Raw genomic sequence first — 10,608 nt, 5'->3', positions numbered from 1 at the left:
CCTGAACAACCCGACCATTTACAATTTTTAGGATTTAAAGTTCTTCCAATCTCTGAAATGCTCGTACCTAGAGAATAGGAATCGGTCAAACTCGGGTTCTTTCGAAGAGGAATCGTCCCTAGGTGAAGATGGTGGCACTGTGGATGATGATGAATCCTCAGTCTCAACCCGAAGTCTCTTCCGTGCCACGGACTTCCTAGCCGTACGGTGACTAGTGGACATTTTGCTGCAAAAAGAAAAGGAAAAGAAATAGTTAGGGCAAGAGAATCTAACAAAACCCTAGCTAAAGCAAGAATGAATAACAAGAAAACCTAATAGGTGAATGTAGCCAAGAAATCTTACCTAAGCTTGCGAGGATTCACGGGAAACCCAAGGAAGTGTGAGGATTTGGTGTGGGAATAGTCACACTACCCTCCAAAGAGTTTCTCCAAGTGTTTGGGGAAGTTTAGAAAGAGTTAGGAATGAAATGGGCCCCTCCCGGACTCATATACCTGTGCCCCGATTCTCTAGGCGATGGCACTGGGCGATGCATCCAACGCCCAGAGACATTGCCCAGTGAATGTATTTTGCTGATTTTTGAGTTATAACACATGGGAACTTGGATATCACCTATAATAACCTTGTTAAACATAGAAATATAAATTTTCATAAATGTTTTATAATATATATATATAAAGAAAAATAATTAATTAAAAACTAATTAATTAAGCCAAAACAAAAATTTTATGAAATTAAGGGAATACAACTTCTATTTGGGGATTTTAGGGGAACACATGTAAAATGTTTTCCTTATTAATGTAAGCTCCTAAACATAGATAAATATATATATATATATATTTATGGGAATTGGTTGTCTGTAAAATATTTAGTTATTGTGTGGATGATATTGTGATGTACAAACTGAGTGGAGTGTTGCTATGCAAACCCAAACATAGATATGTAGGTATGTTGTAATACGTATTTACGACGTGTAGGGAGCGTAGACCTTACCTTACCCAAAGTCTAGGACAGCCAAGAATAGGATCTAATAGGTTGTTTGGCCAATCAAAACACTTTAGATGCTAAGGTACCTCGAGCCAACCCAAATATATTTTTATTGATTCTTAGTCATTTAAATTCCAGTAGACATGTACTTAATTCTTTTAATTAAGTATAACCTGGTGCTTAGAACCATTTTCTATGACAGGATCCATTACCTCAGCTAAGGCTGGAGACCCCAGCATCATGATCTATATTAGATAGCTACGAGAGAGACTCAGATGGATAAGACTAGTACTACCCTGAGCCGAGAACTGGTTGGACTTTTATTTAGCCCTTGCTGCCATTAGTGGACCAGGGGAGCGAGACTTTTATATGTCCTTAGCTGAAGAAGTAAGAGCCAATATAGAGTACCTGCTTGCGATGGAGTTTGTGACCGGAAGGAAGCTAGAATTGCTTGCCTGTTAGATCAGGTAAATAATTAAAAGCCTTCTACTTAAAAATTTTGAAATCTCTCATATAGTTTCATGCATAGCATACCATCACATAAAATGTCTAAAAAGAGAAACAAAACACTAAATGAAAGAAACACCTCATAATGAACAAAGATGACATATCTAACAATCCACCTTACTAGTGCGGCTCATGAAATTCACTGGAACTATGGGCTAGATTTATACCTGCACTAACTAGGAAATAATTGTTGACCCCGATGAACGATGTTAGAATACTCAACATGCTCCTCTTTTCAGAGAAGCAATGATGGTTAACACGAGAAGAAGTTCTCGTGGTGGACGCAAAGGAAAGCAACCTCGTGTTATACCGAAGGTTGAACTACCAAATGGGACTGAGGCTCAAAATTTTAAGGCATCGGCAGCTTCGTCAGAGGCACCAGTGGCTACACAAGCCACGGCTGCAGCACCTCAGCCAAATGTGGCAGTTGACGATGTAACTGCATTCATGACCACTATGATGCGGACCATGCAACAACAACAAGAATTGCTTGGTCAGATGTCTACACAGTTTGCAACCATGATGCACGAACGTGCGGCACCACCACCCAACCAGCCCGTACTATTTCCACCACCTATGCCTTAACACTTAGCAGAGAACTCCACTGCTAAGGTTATGGAGAGATTCAAGAAACTCCAACCGCCTACATTTTCCAAAATAACTTTTGAGGCAATGCAGTTGGAATGGTGGATTAGTGCTCTAGAGAAGGCATTTGAAGTACTCGAGTGCACGAACGCACAAAAGCTGATATGTACGGGTTATCAGTTACAGAATGAAGCCGAAGCTTGGTGGAAAGCTACTAAGCCTAACTTGGAAGCTACTCATCCAAGCCCCCCGTGGGAGCAAGTTAAAGAAGTATTCTTCAAGAACTACTTCCCAGAGAGTTTCAGGGATAGGAAAGAAGTTGAGTTCATTGTACTGGTGCAAGGGACCAAGTCAGTGTTGGATTACCAATAGCGATTTGAAGACATGTTCCATTTTGCTCCAGAACACCTGACAGGGGAAGTTAGTAAGGCAAAGAAATTTGAGAAAGGACTCAAGACTGAGATTGGATCAGTATTGTTAATCATGAGCATCCAAAATTATGCTCAGATGGTCGACAAGGCGAAGACCATGGAAGATAGATTTAAAGAGAAAGAGACAGAGAAAGTTGTGACATCGTCTATAGGCAAGAGGCCAAACAATTTCTAGACCTATGCCTGGCTAAATAAATCTTACCACGGAACCAATTCAAATTCCATCTCGACTCAGTATAGTAGGCTGAACGTGGGTCAGAACCCTTTCTGCCCCACTTCCAATTGACCTGCTCAACCAACTATGAGTCAAGCGACAACAGCAGCTTCATCAGCCCGACCAGCTACCAGACAAGTGAGTCAAGCCTCAACACCTGTTGTTCCACCCTATAAGTGCTATGTGTGAAATAAGGAAGAACACATGGCTAGAGATTGCAGATCACGTGGGTATGGCAACAACTCGCCGAATCAGCCCTACACTAGACCTTTCCAGCCACGGGACAATTGGACATGAGGAAAGGTGTTCGCGATGACGAATGAAGAAGTTGAGGTGAACCCCGATGTATTGACAGGTAAGTCTATTGAACACTACTAAATTATAGGGAATAATCGGCTTACTTCATGTAACCTAAACTACATATAAACCCTAGGTACCCTGAATGTCTCAACCATACCTGCACGAGTGTTATTCAACTCGGGCACAACCCACTCTTTCATTTCTACCACTTTTGCTAGTAGGATGAAAGATCAACCGAGAGACATCGGGCAGGAACTAGTAGTCAGCACGCCGATGGGTAGTGTCGTGAGTTTGAAGGAGGTCTACAACCCTTGCTAGATTGAGATCTATGGGAAGAATCTAACCGCACGGTTGATAAAGATGAATATAAAGGATTTTGACGTGATACTAGGCATGAATTGGTTATCCGCCTATGGTGCAAACGTCTTGTGTGCAGAGAATAAGATAGTGTTTAAAATGGATGATGGGTCAATTCTCACCTATCAAAGTGAACAAAAAAGGAAACCCAGGAAGATAACCTTATCAGCCCTCCAGGCGCAAAGATTGTTAGACGAAGGGTGTCAAGGCTTTTTGGCTACTGTCATAGACACGGAGGCGAAGATAAAACCCTTGGAGGAACTTGAAGTCGTCAGAGAATTTCCTGATGTTTTTCTAGAAGATCTGACGCAGCTACCGCCTGACCGCGATATAGAGTTCACGATTGATCTAATTCCAGGTGTAGCACCAGTATCCAAGGCACCATATCAGATGGCGCCAATCGAACTAAAAGAGTTGCAGGTTCCACTTTAAGACCTACTGAAGAAGGGATTCATATGACCGAGCGTATCATCCTGGGGAGCACCCATGCTGTTTGTTAAGAAGAAGGATGGTAGTATGTGGCTGTGTATCGACTATAGCGAGCTGAATAAGCTGACTATCAAGAATCGATATCCACTACCGCGCATCGATGACCTATTTGATCAACTACAAGGAGGAAGAGTTTTCTCCAAAATCGATCTTAGGTTGGGATACCATCAATTAAAGATCAAAAGCGGTGACATTCACAAAACAGCGTTTCAAACCCGATACGGACATTCTGAATTCCTGATTTTGTCGTTCGGATTAACCAACGCCATGGTAGCATTCATGGACATGATGAATACAGTGTTCCATGACGTGTTGGATAAGTTTGTCATTGTGTTTATTGACGACATTCTGGTGCACTCCAAGAATGAGGAAGAGCATACTCGACACCTTACCTTTGTGTTGCAGCGGTTGCGGGAACACCAGCTTTTTGCCAAATTCAGTAAGCCACACCAAATTGGATACCTGGGACACATTATCACTGAGGACGGCATCAAAGTAGACCTAGGCAAGGTGAAAGCAGTTCTCGAGTGGGAGACTCTGAAGAGTGCCACTGAGATCCAAAGTTTCTTAGGATTGGCTGGATATTACCGACGGTTTATTGAAAATTTCTCGCGGATTTTGGCACCCATGACGAAAGTTACAAGGAAGGGAGCCAAATTCTAATGGAATGAAGCATGCGAGAAGAGTTTTCATGAATTGAGAAATCGTTTGGTGATAACTCCAGTCTTGACCATTTCGGACGACACCAGAGGAATGGTAGTATATACTGACGCATCCAGGATAGGATTGGGTGGCGTCCTAATGCAGAAAAGTAAAGTAGTCGCCTACGCCTCTAGACAATTAAAAGAGCATGAGAAGAACTACCCCACTCATGACTTAGAGTTGGCAACGGTAGTTTTCGCATTAAAGATATGGTGGCATTACCTATACGGTAAAAAGAGTGAAATCTTCAGCGATCATAAAAATCTGAAGTATTTCTTCACCCTGAAAGAGCTAAACATGAGATAGAGATGGTGGTTAGAACTGGTAAAAGATTATGACTGTGAAATCCAGTACCACCCTGGTAAGGCCAATGTTGTTGCTGATGCATTAAGTAGAAAATCTCAGACTGCATCTCTCGCTTCCATAGTTGTAAGCGAACAGCTGATAGAAGAAGCTTAGAAGTTTGATCTAGAACTCGTGATCGAAGGAACGGCTATGCAATTAGCAGCCATGGATCTACAACCATCAATACGAGAAGAGATAATTGCGAAGCAACTATTGGACCCCGAGTTGGCCAAGATCATTTGGGAAGTGCAACAAGGTGTCCATAAGGACCCAGACTTTTCTTTGGCCCATGACGGAGCACTGAAGTTTCAAGATAGATTGTGCTTGCCTGATGATTTTGATGTCCAAGACCGAATCCTTAAAGAGGCGCACAACTCACCCTATACAATTCACCCCAGAAGTACAAAGATGTACAAGGATTTGAAGAAGTATTACTGGTGGATGGGAATGAAAGAGACCATAGCTATATACGTGTCCAAGTGCCTCACCTGTCAACAGAGAAAAGCAGAGAGACATCGACCGTATGGATTATTACAACCACTTCCTATACCTGAGTGGAAGTGGGAAAGGATCACTATGGATTTCATGACAAATCTGCCCAACACCAAGAGGGGCATGAATGCGATTTGGGTGATCGTAGATGGACTGACAAAGGTAGCTCACTTTATACCAATCAAGATAAGTTACTCTATGGAGAAGCTTGCCCAATTATATATAGAAAATATAGTCCGCTTACACGGTGTGCCTGTCAGTATTGTGTCTATTAAAGATCCTTAGTTTACCTCAAGGTTTTGAAGGAGTTTACAAAAGTCATTGGGGTCTCAACTGAATCTTAGTACAACTTTCCATCCGTAGACGGACGAATAGTCAGAAAGAACTATTTAGACTCTGGAGGATATGCTCCGGGCATGTGTTTTGGAAATGAACAGTAGTTGGGATGCTCACATACCTCTGGTGGAATTTGCATATAATAATAGTTATCACTCCACCATTGGCATGGCACCATTTAAAGCTCTTTATGGACGGAAATGTCGAACTCCACTATATTGGGATGAAGTTGGCGAACGAAAATATCTCGGGCCTGAGATGATACAAGCGACCTATGACAAGGTGGATGTCATAAGATAGAAGATCAAGACAGCCCAGCCAAGATAGAAAAGTTATGTGGATAATTGAAGGAAGGACATTGAATTTGAAGTTGGAGAAAAAGTGTTCCTTTGAGTATCGCCAACTAAAAGATTGCTATGCTTCTACAAGAAGGGCAAGCTGAGCCCAAGATTTATCGGTCCATATGAAATACTCAATAAAGTGGGACCCGTAGCATACCGACTAGCATTACCACCATCTTTGTCGGGCATCCACGATGTTTTCCATGTGTTGATGCTGAGGAAGTACATTAACAACTCGACACACATATTATCGACTGAACCTGAACAGTTGGACGTGGATATGACCTACGAAGAACAACCTACGGAGATATTACATAGAAAGGAGCATGACCTCCATAACTGCATAGTCGCCTTTGTAAAGGTTCGATGGGGAAATAGCCCGGTAGAAGAAGCTTCATGGGAACTTGAGGAAGAAATGAAGGAGAAATATCCCCAGCTCTTCAAATTGCAAGGTAAGCAAATTTTGAGGATGAAATTTTTGTAAGGTGGGGAGAAATATCAAACCTTGCTCCTAACTGGCTGGAATTTTGACTGAAGAACAGGAACCCTTGACCAGGAAACCAAGAACACTGTGGAGTATTACTCCAGTGATTTGGATTGATGAAGAAACCTTGTGCGGATCATCCTACATGCCTGTCAGTAGATGGATCACTAACCCTTGCAACTGTACAACTCACAGCATTATGTATGGCCTGGACCCTAACTAATCTCTCTCCTCTCCATAAGAGGGGGACCTACCCCTAGAAATATGCTTAAAGGCCCTAAATAACATGTGGGGACAATGCCCTAACCATGGGTCAAACTCCTGTGCAAAACCCACTGAGTTTCAGCCTTACTGGGATCACTGGTCGATGCACTGGGCGATGCAAGCAACGCCCAGAGACATCGCCTAGTGTGCAAAATAGCATATTAAATATGTTTTTAATTGTGGGGACCACCCATAATGGACATGGGCGCCCTCCATAGATAGAGGGGAGTCTGAGGGACCACCTCATACCTTTGGTTCACTGTGGACCCCACCAGTGTGCCCAACATCACTATGAATCAGTTTAAAAACTCATTTTCAAAAGGAGCCTTAGCAGCCAAACAGACCCTAGTATGGGCTGGGTCTATAAATAGGTGAACCATGGGCTCATTTAGAGTTCTTACTACTGTTCAAATCGTGGGAGAGAAAGAAGAGAGAAAAGAGAGGAAAAGAGAGGAAGAAGGAGAAGAAGGAAGGATTTGGGTGGCAGCCTTGCATCCAAGCTTGGATCGAGCCTTCTCAGACTTGGGCAGGTATAAACAATGCTGCTCTTACCTGCTGCTACCTTTAAATTCATATATTTGATAGTGTATCAGCTCTCTGGCAGCCCATAACAGCTGGGAACTACCTAGAACTACTCTAGATCTGCCATGCAAGTGTAAGGCATGGAAGATTTGAGATTTTTGAGTAAACATACAGGGCTGTTATACTGTTCTTAGAGCCGAAGGCTGGCTGTGCATAGCTACACTGCCAGATGCTCAATTATTTGACTGATTGGAGCCCTGAATGCAAACCCTGGCTGCATGGGACCTAACCCTAGGTAGTAGCAGCCTTGAATCACTATTTATACCTGTTTACAGCCTTACATGTGACCAAAATCCAGATCTGCAACTGGAGAAAACCCAGTGATACTATTTACTGGGCTGTCTGGGCAGCCTCTGGCAGCCAAGGGGTGGGCCCAGTGGAAAATCCACATGGACTAAAAGGAAGATCATCCCTGGGGGTACCTAGCACCCTAACATGCATGGGGAGATGTTTTGGTCACTGCCCATAAGTAGTAACCATGGGATCTCAGCCAAATCTCGATTTGAAGACTCTGGGCAATGCACCCAAAGCCCAGAGCCATCACCCAGTGAGTGAAACATTGCTGTTTTGGCATTCTGACTTGGGGAACCTCACCCATTGGCCATAGCACTGTGTGGAGAGGTGGAAAATGACCTAAAAGCCCCTCTTCAAATCTGTCCTTATGAGGGAATGCCTTGGGAACCCAAGTGGGCCCCGTAGGACTTGGAAACCTTGCCTGTGCTTAGTCCTGCAGCACTGCCAAGTTGAGGATAACACTATAAGCTTATTATGACCTAGGGTCAGGTACTAACACTGAGAATGACCATTTTACCCCTAGACCACTATCTCTAGATGATGCACTAGGAGATGGACCTAAGGCCCAGTGCCAGGCCCAGAGAATTCCAAGTGAAAACCAACTGAACACCGGGTCAATCCAGTGAGCTTAGGTTAACCCTAGAACTACCAGAGATAGTTTGGAATGTTAAAATGACAACTTCTGATTTATATCTAGGATTTGATCCCGTGCTCGAGGCCTACAACCAGACTGCAGTTGGAACTGAATTTTTGACCGAGTTCCTAGAACCAAACCCAGGTGAGTGAAATATTATTGTGTATGTACATGTAACTGTGCTGCTATGCCAAAAATTAAAATTCATATTATAAATGTTGTGTTATTTAGTTCTATTCAATTACTCAAATTACTACACAATGATTGTCTGTTCATCAACACTGTGAAAATTATCTGATGATTGTGAATGTTAGACTAGATTCCGTAGTCGGCTTGGAAATGAGGCATGTGGTAGCCCTTAGAATGGGATGCGATTGACACCACCTGACTCATACGATGCCATATAGACATGGGGTTAGAGTTTCATCACCCATGCTATGCACCCTTGCCAATAGGGGTTAAGATGTTGGATGCCTGTGAGGGTGACCATATGTGTATAGGAGAAAAGAAAGAAATGAAAAGAAATGTGTTTGCACCGGAACGGTGATTATGGGCTATAAGCCAGAAAAGAAAAGAAAAGAGAAAAGGAATGGATTACCCTACAGGTTAATCACAGAGGGTTGGTTGGGCTGACCTTGGTGAATGAATGCGGGAGCTGACTGGTCCTCTTCAACAACTCAATGGGTGTATCACAGGAAGGGGTAACCAAGCCCGCACCAAGGATACATGTATTGGGGATTGTAGTAGCATTGACCTGACTTAGTTGTATTGCTAGGTGGCTAATAATCAATCTGGACTTGCATATCATGTAGGATCATGTGGATTGTGGTTGCACGTGCATACATGATGATATGTTTTGCTCACGAGCTCAGTGGGGCTCACACTCTGTTATACATTGTTTTCTTTAGATGATTTTGCATATCGATGCCGTTGTGGCATGGAGGCTCATTACGAGGAGGAGAGCCCTGGTTGTTATGATGATATTGGTGTGGACCCTGATGGAGGTTGTGCTGATGATGCATGCATTCTCGGTGGTCATTGATGAAGACCGTTGAATAGTGCACTTGATACTTTTTATCTTGGGGACTCCTTTTTGGTTTTGTTAGGAGTTTATCCCCATTTTGTTCATGATTCTACAGTAGTTTTTCTTACTTTCTTTTTGGGGTTGAGTCAGCTCACCCTGTATATATATATATATATATGTATGTATGTATTTTCTTTGGTTTTGTTCTTGTCAGTTTTACTTTCCAGTTTGTGGGTAGTTTGGGAAATGTATCAAAACAATCGTATATATATATATATAATATCATCATTTCCCGTATCGCTACACTTCTCTTTGTTATTGTAATTGTAGATTATCTGCAGCACTTTGATCTTGCTTATGGTAAAGTAATGAATGTGGATCCATGAATGTAATAACTGCTTCTAGATCCGTGGGATTTGGCGGATTGCCGTTACGCAATTTAGGTCACCTACCTAATCCTCCCAGGGGGTGGTTTGGGGTGTGACACAAAAGGTCTTCAAGTACGGTATACTAGGTCTCTTTAGAAACCAAGTCATGGTGTAGGACTCCCTCTATAAGCCTATACAAGGTTTGGAAGAACCAAGTAAAGTACAAATAGAGTCGTCACTAGCTTGAGGTGCCATGAATTATTTTCGAGTACACGTGGTTCCGATTAATCACTCAAACTAAGCTATTCCAACCCAGCCTACTATTTTCCTTCTTCTAGTCTAGCTACGGGTTTGGATCCTCGGCACCTCATAGGTTGGGTCCTATTAATCGCTCCCAACTCGCTCACTAATGGGATATAAGGATTCTCATCCACAAAGGTAACTCTCCTTCTCTCGCATATAAGGGGAGTCACAACATACACCGATGCTTGCCATCTCATATTGGCTGGCCCAGTAGGGTGTAAGTCCTAATCCCTTCCAACTTTGGGCATTAGACGAGGCTTAGGTGGTCTCCACAAATGGGTTACACAACCAGGGCGTTCAACCTAGTGTATAGGCACAAAATCATCATGCATAGGTGGGGTCAAAAGGTCTCCAAAATCTGGGCTCAAAATCCTAAAAGAAATCGAGCGGATTCACGAACGGAATCAGTACCCCGGGTCCATTCATGGCTCCACTGAAAATATAGAGAGAGCGGACTGATAGAGCGGATGCGGAACGTGAATCTGTTTGTTTGTCCGTTCTCAGAAGGGTCAATGGATGAGAGGAAATGAATCGAACGGATCTACGGACGGACTCATTGATGTGGATATGCT

This window comes from Telopea speciosissima, chromosome 3 (genome assembly GCF_018873765.1).
Source record: "Telopea speciosissima isolate NSW1024214 ecotype Mountain lineage chromosome 3, Tspe_v1, whole genome shotgun sequence".
Lineage (NCBI taxonomy): Eukaryota > Viridiplantae > Streptophyta > Magnoliopsida > Proteales > Proteaceae > Telopea > Telopea speciosissima.
Note: the sequence above shows the minus strand (reverse complement) of the source record.